The 11,184-nt window shown below is 38.1% G+C and overlaps 1 pseudogene; it reads right to left on the bottom strand.

Annotated features, from left to right (window-relative positions):
- Positions 1-1,273: 1,273 nt before the first annotated feature.
- Positions 1,274-2,308, bottom strand: LOC118573745 (annotated as a pseudogene).
- Positions 2,309-11,184: the final 8,876 nt, after the last annotated feature.

Genomic DNA, 11,184 nt, shown 5'->3' on the forward strand with positions numbered 1-11,184 from the left:
GGTCACTGCTTACTGACTTGCTCTTAAGCTCACAGTCAGTGGCCATTTTTAAATAGTGCAGGTTCACCTCCTTAGAGATAGCACTGACCCTAGTGTGGTAGGCCATCTTATATCATTTTATAGCAAAAAGAATGACCCCAGACCTGTCCACAGTCCAAACTGTTGGAGGCAAAACTGTAGTTCCCTCCTCCAAAAGTGTGAAGTTGACAACCAAGATTCACTATCACAGATATAATGAAGGGAAGCATTCCTGGTATCTCTGAGTTCTCAGTAACTATAGGAAGTGGTTTGGGGCTTATTAGACACCATTAGTGATGTAGTAGTCAGAGTTATTCTGAGAAAAGAAACAATACAGGTATACACAAACACATTTATTAATGAATGTTGTGTGGTTATGGGTGATAATTCCTATGGTCTGTTGTCAGCAACCTAGAGACCCAAGAGAGAAAAATGGCATAAGACCTAAAGGAACCAATAGGATAAAATTTAGTTGAACTTTATGAGCCAAGCAACCAATGGCTATGGTGCTGAAAGAAGAAGAAAATGTATAACTTAGTCCCAGTGAACAGTAGATGTGCCTTCTCCTACATTTTTGTTCTATGTAGACCTTGAAATTAGATAATATCTGCTCACAATGGTGAAAGAGGTTTCATTACTCAGGCTACCAATGGAATTAAAAATCTCTTCCACAGATATCTTCAGAGAAGCACCAAAAAAGAGAAAAAAAGGAAAAAGAAAGAACAGAAATAAACATATTGTGGAATAATCTTTTTGCACACTGTGAAGATGTATCTTTGCCAAACAGCCTTCTGATTGGTTTAATGAAAGAGCTGACTGGCCAGTACCTAGACAGGAGGTATAGAAGGGAAAGCCAGACACAGGGGACAACACTGGGAAGAAGAGGGTGGAGTCTTAAGCAGATGCCAAGAGAGGCAAGAAGAATGTTCCTTGCTGTGTGGACAGAAGGTACTGCCACATGGCAGAGGATCAATAAGAAATATGAGTTAGTTCAAAATGTAAAAGTTAGCTAGTAACAAACCTGAGCTATTGGCCAAACATTTATAATTAATATTAAGTTTCTGTGCAGTTACTGAGAAGCTGGCAGTCCCAACGAAGCATTCTGCCTACAGAACCAATAACTTACCAGCCATCTAGGACCTGCTGACTTACATGTGTGTATCACAAGTAAGGAAGATAGAAATGAAGAAGTCTCGCTTTTTGGCTTGGTCAATAAATTTATAGTCTTTATGGGAAAATCTTCATAAAAATTGCTTTAACTTTCAGCAGCATATTCCTGAGCTCTGAGGCAGCTTGCCTTCTTTGGGGCATCAGATCTTTCTTTTCCTGGACAAGGGACATTTTGGGATGGTCCCACCTCTTCTTCACTTCTCTCTTGGTCTTCTTTTAATGGTCTGGATTCTCTTAGATGGCAGCATGAGCTTTCTTATGCATCCCCTCCATGTCTGATATTCTTTATGAACTGAGAATACTGGTTCTTTCTTTCTTGAGACAGGATTTATCTGTGTAGCTTTGGAGCCTGTCCTGGAACTTGCTCTGTAGCCCAGGCTGGCCTCAAACTCATAGAGATATGCCTGGCTCTGCCTCCTGAGTGCTGAGATTAAAGCCATGTGCCACCACTGCCTGGCTGATAATACTGTTTCTTATAAGCATCTTGGTCTTCCTCTATTGGGTAACACACGCAGTCTGCAACACTCTTACCCACACTGTTCTTCTCATGTACTTCTGCACTTCATTTGCTTCCAGAACTATAACCAGAGAATTGTTTGGTACAATGAGGGTTATACAACCTCCCTCTACAGCTCCCTTCAGGGCCCCAAAACCTTTATTGCCAGTAGTAGTTCTGACAAGACCTGCATCCAAATCACAAGTGAAGATACCAGACTAACCATCAATGCTTTCCACATTGTATTCATCTCTAGTCAACTCAAATTGACCTTCATAGATCTTGCCCATGCAATGCCTTCTGAGAAGCCTGTGGTCTAGCAACAAGTTGGTACAATAAGCTACAGCATAATTTATCAGGACAACTTTCCTACCATAATTTCATAGTTCAAGTGCATATGCTGACAGACTATCATAACCCCTTCTTTATGGACATATACAGTCTGAATGATGACATCATTTTCAATTACATGAACTATCATCCTGTATTTGAGTGTGGTATACTTACTTTTTTGCCCTGGATCACCAATCATTTCAGAGCATAGTAGTTGGTTTCACTGCCTCATCACCTTCTTAATCTTACTTGATATCTCTTAAGGTAGACTTTATTCTTGACAACATTCATAAACACTGTCCTATGGGAAAGACCTGCAATTGAAGCTCCACACAGACCTGCAGGCCTGGTAGTGGTAGGATGGTGAAAATGTACAGTCTATTCTTAAAATGATGAGCAACAGTTTGCATACACTATGAGGGGAGATGATTCCATTCCATCTCCAGCAAAGCTCAGCTTCTGACTGCTTTCCCACAGTAAATAAAACAAGATCCAGCTCACTAAGACATCTCCAAATTCTCTTACATTGCATGTTTTGCTGTGTCAAAAGGGACTTAAAGATTAGATTCAGTTTTTCCTCAGAAAATTATACTATGTGCATACCTGATTTCTGATGCATGCCATTGATACATGCTGCAAAGACACTGACCTGTTAGTAAGACTAGCCCCAGATCTGTCATGCAGATTTCCTATACTGTGTTCACAGGCTGAGCCAACTTATGATGTGATGAGGAGCATGAACATGGGTGACATATCCATGCAGTCCTGCACAAGTTCATTGGAATTCTATATTTTCCTACTTTAGAGACAATGTAGAAAAACAAAATGTCAATGATGCTGTCACAAAAATAGTATTCAGAGTTCTTCACTTAAAAACATGATGTAAGACAATGTTGAATGTTTGTTAGGATCCAGTGACAAAGTATTTACCTCAATATTGATCAATAAAAGTATTGTGAGTGAAATGAGGATCCATTGGGGAAGAAAAAGTAATGTTTATTTCATATTAACATAGCTAAAATGGTGGCTTTAGACCACATTTCATCCAACATCTTTAGGGAATCTTGTTTTTTTTTCTTTACTGAAAGTATTGCCTATTCTCCTAGCAGACAGACCAAAATAGCATGTTATCATCTTGTGTCAATAAATGAGGATTGTAATAATAGTATACTAAGTTCTTTTCAAAGGAGTATCTGGGACTAATTGCAAATTTGGTTCCTTGGACTTGCTACTTGTTTTTAAGCCAATGATGTGGCATTTTTGTTTTGTGTTTTCTTGAATTTGACTTTTTGGAGCTGTAAAATAGGATTTATTTTGTGATAAAAAAAAAAAAAAAAAGAGTCCAGGGATGAGAAAAAGGAATTTAAAGTGACAATTTTCACAGTGAGTCAAAGACAAGGAGATTCAGAAGATGACTGTGAATTTGTACTTGCTCACTATAATCTCAGAAAACCCACTTTAAAGGCCCAAACCTCATAAGGTATAAAACAAGGATTTAGGCAGGCAATACTCCATGGAGACTTTGTCCATGTGCACACTGAGCAACATGACTTGCCATCCTGCTTTCCAAGCAAGTCTTTTCATGTTCATAGCTAAGCTTGGTAATTCCTCTTGACTAAGTTGTTTCATACCCCAAAAGTCATATGTTGACATTTTGACCTCATGCAATTCAGAATGTAACTAGATGTGGCCACTGGATCTTTAAGGGAGTGATAATATTACCATGACATCATTATAACACTTTCTGATCCATTCTTATTGATGTGTTCATAACAAAAATAAATTTGGACATGGTATAACAAAGAAAAAATGGTCTGAAAATTATCCTCTACAAACCAAGCTCAAGAAAACAGAGTTCTGAGACTAAATCAACCCGAACTCAGTCATCTAGTCTGTGGAATTGTGGAGAAATAAGTTCATGTCAGGTAAGCCTGTAGTCAGAGTTTTGTTCTGATTGTGCTACTAGCAAGTGAATGTATCACCTGTGTATCAGGATGGTACCCACCGAATCAGGCATGGTGTTGGGGCATAGAGTTCCAGGAAGGTAAGATTAACTGGGAGGAATGCAAACTTTTCTCCATGGCACCCTGGTAGTCTGACCCTGATTCTTCTTGACCTCCATGTAAAAATGCACTTGGGTAGCTCTACTCCTGTGTCATTGAGCCAAGTACATCTGTGCATGCGTCAGGAACCATAATGTGTCTATACACAAGCTTCATCAGGAGAAGCTGTCTGTGTCCTAGTGCTCTGTTTCATCTTCTGTTGGCATATCCATATCAGATGATTAGTTTCCACTGTAGTTTGACTTTCCCATTCAGGGTCTAATCTTCATGGCTTGCTGTCAAGGAATCCTGATTTCCTCTTAGGGGCTGCACCGTAAACAGGATGGCCTGAGTGCTAAGCAGGCTTTTTTTGTACTTGTCTGAGATATTCACAGTGATTTGGATATCAGGACCCTCAGTGTTTGTGACAATGTGTGTGAGTTTGCAGTTTCTTACAAATATTGGAAAGGATGGGCAGTATTTTAAAATAAACATGGAGCAAAAAGCTGTGGTGTAAAAATAATAGTCATCCTAAATAAAAAAAAAAAAAAAAACAAAGAAGAAAATCACATTTTGTCTCCACAGCAATTTAGTTATTCATTTTTTGTGTCTTCTCTACATAAATACTTGAAAATTGCAATCATGCAGTAGGAAAGAGGTACCCTGCTTTTCTCATATTGTGGTGAAGATATTGTTCCTCACTGCTGTGTAATCTTAATTGTTATTTTGCTCTGCTGTGACGCATACTCACCAACTGAATCATTCATGAGGAATAGAAGATGCTTTTGTTTTGTTTTCCTAACGATAGAGGCTGGGAAGCCCAGTGCAAAGTCAAGGGTCTCTTACCTGGTGGGAACTTTCTCACTTGTCATTTCAACTCAGACCAAAATCATGAAGCACAGAAGAAAGGATGTGGCAGGTTGGGGAGAGAGAACTGAAGACAGAGACAGACACAGAGAGATGAGAGGCAGAGACAGAGAACAAACCAGTCAATTTTATCACAGCCATAGTCCACTGTTAGCTACCCCCTTACTCAGTTCTGCAGTAAAAGCATTGATCTACTGGAGACAGAACCCTCATGATCTAATCCATTTCTAATGATCCCATTCAACAAGCATGCACTGCAGATAACACGTTAATGTATTAACTATAGAAAATACCCATACACAGCCGTAACAAGGCATTTAATGGATACTTTAAGTGTCTCTGATTGTTTTAAAATTCTTTATTGTTCTGAATAATGCTGAAGTAAACGTATTTCTTTCTTCTTCTTTTTTTAATGCTGTTTTCCTAAGGAAATTTCCCAAGAGGAAAAAGAACTGATCATTTTTGTGATTTTTAAAATGCATTGGATTTTTAAAAAGTGGTAACAACAGGGGTCACTTGTATAGTGCAGGGCACATTTGTTTCCTTTAAACTGCATTGTAAATTGATGTCATCATTATTTTGTATATTTTTTTTTATTGGAAGTGGAATGTGACCTTCATTTTGTTTCAGTGGTAATTCCCTGATCAAAATGTTCAGTTATCAGACTTACTCAAGTCTGTGAATTTATCTTCATGTTAACTTCAGATTAGGTAGTGGCATGGAGGAATGAATATTCATAGCTCATTGTCTTCTGGGCAATTTACTGGGGGCTTAACTTTGCTACATTTTAATCCTCACAGCAACATCTCATCTGAGACTCTTCTTGCTTATGGAATGTGACTGGTCTCACTGGTCTAGCAGGCACAAGAGATGAATTACAACTCAGAACTCTCTCTAGTGAAAAATTCACTGGTACTGTTGGCTTGATTTCTAGATCACAGGCATTGGTCCTGATATGCAAAGGGGGCCAGCAACTAGACAGTTGGTGTTCTCTAGAAGGATAGACATAGAAATATAAAGTATATACATTGCAAGGGAGTATATGTAGGCTTACATGATAAGGGGTGGGTAGTCCAAGAATGTCTACACACAGGAAGAGCTGAGATGCTGATAACTGTTCAGTCCGTATGACTGGATGCATAGGCAGTTTCATTTAGATATGGAAGGCCTGGAGGATTCCTGCCTAGAAAGCCCCTGGTCCTTAGCCTACATTAGAAGCCTGAAGACCCTGGGTTGTAATGACATTGAAAGACCAGAAGCAGACCTCAGAAACATAGAAGATGAACTTACCAGCAAGAAGCAAAAGAAGATAGGCAAACAGCAGACATCTTCACAAATGGGCCACTGTCCAAAGGCATGGGCACACTGCAGGAGGGTTTTCTCCCTCTGTTAATCTTTCTAGGAAAAACTGTCACAGATTTGCCAAAGTCTAGAAGATCTCAGATCTGGTCAAGTTGACAATCAAGATTAGTCCTCACACTGGGACTGGTTTGTCAAAGGGCAAACAGTGAAATCTGGTGAATTACTGGTTGGGCTTGTGTCTAATGTTGAGTCCGAATACATAGATGAACTCATAGGCCTCACATACTTAGGGCTTAAATTCATATGATGGAAAACCTGGGTATGCTCTGTGGGCTGCTCAAAAAGAGTGTCTAGATCCAAAGACTGAATATTCAAGCATGGAAGTATTAGAGGCACAGAACTCTGAATTTTTATTTAACTATCTAGTTAAATCTCACTAAGAGGAAAGATTTACAATTGATATTAACATTCCACATTTAGTTCTCAGAAGTACCTGAGAAGCAAGGAAGACAATTTCAGAATAATACCTAGGGTCTAATATATAAACTCAGTAATATATAGACTCAGCAGGGCTCAGTAATCTGTGTTATAGGCAGGGGAGATAGCTCACACAGTATACGTAAGGACTGAGTCCAATCCCCCAAACCCATGTAATAACTGGGCATTTTGCCTCATGCTTGTAATTCCTGAGCTAAGGAATCAGAGACAGCCAGATGTCTGGGGCTCACTGGCAAGCTAGTCTAAGTTATTGGGTGAATCCCAGGGCAGTAAGAGGCACTACCTCAAAAAAAAAAAAAAAAAAAAAAAAAAAGAAAAGAAAAGAAGAGAAGAGAAAAGAAAACAATACAGGTATGTTTCTATGTATATACATACATAGATACACACATACACACACACACACACATACACTACACACACACATATGGTGTATTTCCAGTCCCTACTGGGTTCTACCACTAAGCAGACTCATTAGGATGTGAGGAATCTCATTACTGTGGCTTCGTGGATGCTTGTCCAAAGTATCTAACTAAAATGAAAGGTACTTATAGAGTTTTTTAGCTGCTTCACAACAAAAACCTCTGTAGTGTGGTACCTGAAGGCTCTGGAATTCCAGGTAACTGAAACATCTTCGCTTTTTCAACTTTACCTGAAGATCACTACCTGAACTCTGCAAAACCTTCACAAACCCGTAATTTATCAGATATATTTGATACATTCACATCTCAGTTCTTATGTATGTTAATATTGTATTTCTCTCCTGCTGCCACAGTCAGAATGTCTGCTCTCATGACAAGGCACAGCTCTGAAAACCTCCTCCTTTTTTAGCCCCCGGGTAATTGTTATATTCACACTTTGGATGAAGAGCCTGAGATAAGGGTTTAATTTGGATTAATAGGATAATTACTATGTGACAAATGAATGCCAAATACTATGAAGACTCACTTTGTGAGGGAGTTCTTGGTTTGACAAAGGTTGACTTTCAGGTGTGTTGCCTGAATTCTGAACCTCAGAAATATTCCCCAGGTTCCTGATGAAATTTTGGTTCAAGCATACAGTGCACCCTTGCTGTTTTTTCTGGGTATTTTTAACAGCCAAGCTTCACCTTTTCCCCATAGACTCATTTTTATCATTTCTTAGGGTTTGGAGAGGCATCTGTGTTGACCTAGTGTGTACCCCTAAGTGCAGCCTTCAAAAAATGAGGAAAGAGACTTTCAAATCTACCAGAAGATGAGCACACCTTGCCTCTGACAAGCTGTCTGTGTTCACCAGGGCATCCACCATGTACTGCTGCTGCAATTGTTTCTCTTTTTCATCCTTGTAAACTGTGAGCTCTTTCAACTGTCAGGGCATTGCATTAATGCTCTGAATGACAATAAGGGCAAAACATGCAGAACATGGAAAAGCCTTTGAGCTACCTCACTGCAGTTGGTATGGCACTAATATCTAGTAGACATGCTTCAGAAGAAGAAAAGACAACTCACCAAGGCAAGAAATCTGGCAAAGATTCTTGAAATACTGAGTGTAAGGAGTTGAATTTGAGCTGGAAGTGGCCTTTTTCTTGAGTCTGTTGTATTATGTATACTTACCTCTTCACCACCTGACCCATATGCGATACATATACTTAGAAAGTGATAAGATTCATCAACAATTGTCCTCTGCTAAGTATAATACTTAGTTCAACACAGACTTTGCTAAGATATTTCTTAAAAATCCTCTTACTGCAACTGTGTGTTAGTTTGTCTATCTATGAAAATGAAATAATATTAATAATACTAATGCTATGTGGTTTATTGCTCTGGAGGAGAGATAAAAGAATTAATGTAAGGTTGGGGATTTAGCTCACTGGTACAGCGCTTACCTAGCAAGCGCTAGGCCCTGGGTTCAATCTTCAGCTTCAAAGAAAAAAAAAAAAAAGAATTAATGTATACATTAAAACTAAAATGGTTCCTGGATCATAATAAGAGAGCTACCTTCCTGTGATACTTCAGCATGCTTCTCTTAATGTACGTTGACTCCAGTTTCTCAGGTAAATTACATTCTTAGTTCATGGACACCTCTGTCCTCCTTCTCACTCTCACTTCAGCATCATCTTCTCTTTTCTGTTCTTTATACATTTCTAGGTTTCTTATTACTTTGAAGCCACAAAGAGATGTATATAGTTCTGTGTGTGACATATTATACACACAGTCATATACCCAGTGGAAAAGCCAGAACTTCATTCAGTTTCTGTCAGTTTCATGGCATGTTCATTTTTTTTTAACAGAACTCATTTAATAGAGAGGCTAATACATATAATCAACTAAATATTAATAACCTTTTTGCAAAAGAAAATAGATTTAAGGAAGCAACTTAATTTGTAGGTGTGTGTGTGTGTGTGTGTGTGTGTGTGTGCGTGCATGTCTATGTTGCAAGGCTGATGTGTGCCCACACTGAAAATAAAAGTCAAATATGTCAAGTCCTCAGTAGATGATCTTGGTGGAGAAGACTAGATGTCTTCCCACTTTGACTGTTGTATTTGAGAATTAGGGACAAGTTGAGCTGCTTTACAAGGGTGTCTGAGACACTACTTTGTGGGAATTAAAGTACTAAAGTAGAATAAAAGAAAGTTTGAAAGTCAATTTGCATTCTTTTTCCTCTTCTGGGTTTTAATAAGAAAGCTATAGGAACTATACCCTTCCTACAGAATTCACATCCCTCTGAAAAAAAGGATATCTGTGTGTGTGAGCGTGTGCACGTGTGCACATGTTTCTCCATATTCCTTATTTGTATTATATGACTCCTTTTATCTATGTAGAAACTCTGTAATTTGAAGTGTTATAGTCACTTGGCACTAGGGGTCCATTGAATTACTTAAATACATAACACCAACATTGGGTATTCTTCAATGGTTTCAGATGAAGGCACAAGTTGACGATGTTTCAGATGAAGAACCGTCAAAAAAGATGAAACACAGAGGAGAAAATTATCAGGTGCTTCTTGTAGACTGGTTATTAATTTTAGAATGTTTAGATCATTCCGTAACATGAAATAATTAAATTGTGAGAAGACAGGAGCACATAATACAGTACTAAATGTGAGTTCTTGTATGAGTCTTTGTAAAAAGAAAAAATACCTCTTACTGAAAAAGAAAAGACCATGGGTTGATATCCTGATGTTAAAGATCTTCTAAAATCTTAATATCTAATCCAGTCAATGATTTCTCAATATTGCTCAAGGAGCTGTGTCTATACGGATGGCAATAAAATGAAATCATATGTAAGACTCCTTTGTCATTTTAAGCACCAACTTACTCTCAGACTCTAGTTCAGGTGATGTTCTGTTGCCTGAGCCTAGGATCAGAGTACATGGCTTAAATTTAAATCAATCAATTGAATTATATCCATGTGCTGAAATAAAATTGTGACTCAAATACAATTAACTTTTCCTGAGGTCTTATAAAAGTGATGATAAATATTACTATGTGACTCAAAAGTCTATTTCAACTCTTACTCTTGAAATAGCTGTTACTTCTAACTTCAGAAGAATTTGTTTGAAAATGGTACCCATCTAGAGGACACAAATCTAATGGAAAGCTTGAGAAAGCATTGCCTCAATTTGTAAAGTACAGCATTCTTTCATAAGAGAGGGAAACTGAGAAAAATTGAATAATCCAGTGCACTGATATACAAAGGATGGACATGTCTCCCAAGTACATCCAATGAAAAGCAATGTCATTCATGCTGGATATTCTTGATATTTACTGCTGGTTTAAGGAGCTTTCAAAGCTTTGGTACCCATGATTCAAGCTGTAGGGATGAGCCTAAGCACAACAAACACAGCATTGATGTGATAGCTCTAATATTTCTTTCCTTATATGTCCTTCTTCTGATCTTTCACCTGTAAAGCATGCATCTTCAAAGAGTGTGTGGAAGGAACAGAAATCTAGAACATAACATCAGCACCAAATATCTACAGTTTATAGCTTTCCAGTGCCAATTAGAAGAAACACACACACACACACACACACACACACACACACACACATACACACACGCACACACGCACACACGCACGCACACACGCACACACGCACACACTCATACACAATCACATACTGCATACACATGAGTAATGCATATGATATTGTTCAGTTTGGGTATTTGGTACTTAATTTGTTAAATGTATTAATAAACATAATTACTTGTAGACTGGCCAATAACACTCTACACATATACTTGTCATTGTCACTTGCAATCTATCATCTATTTGTCTACTTTTCTACTATCCATCTATCACTTAGCTATTACCTATCCTCCTCTCCTTGATCTATTTATTTATCCATTTTGCACTTAATCTATACAATACTGATAATGTAAGTACTTAGAACTTGTTTTTAAGATGTAATTAAGTTGTTTATCTCTATGAATCCATGGCTAATATTCAATAATTACTTAGTGTATAACACAGTGAACCAGA

This window comes from Onychomys torridus, chromosome 1 (assembly GCF_903995425.1).
Source record: "Onychomys torridus chromosome 1, mOncTor1.1, whole genome shotgun sequence".
Classification (NCBI taxonomy): domain Eukaryota; kingdom Metazoa; phylum Chordata; class Mammalia; order Rodentia; family Cricetidae; genus Onychomys; species Onychomys torridus.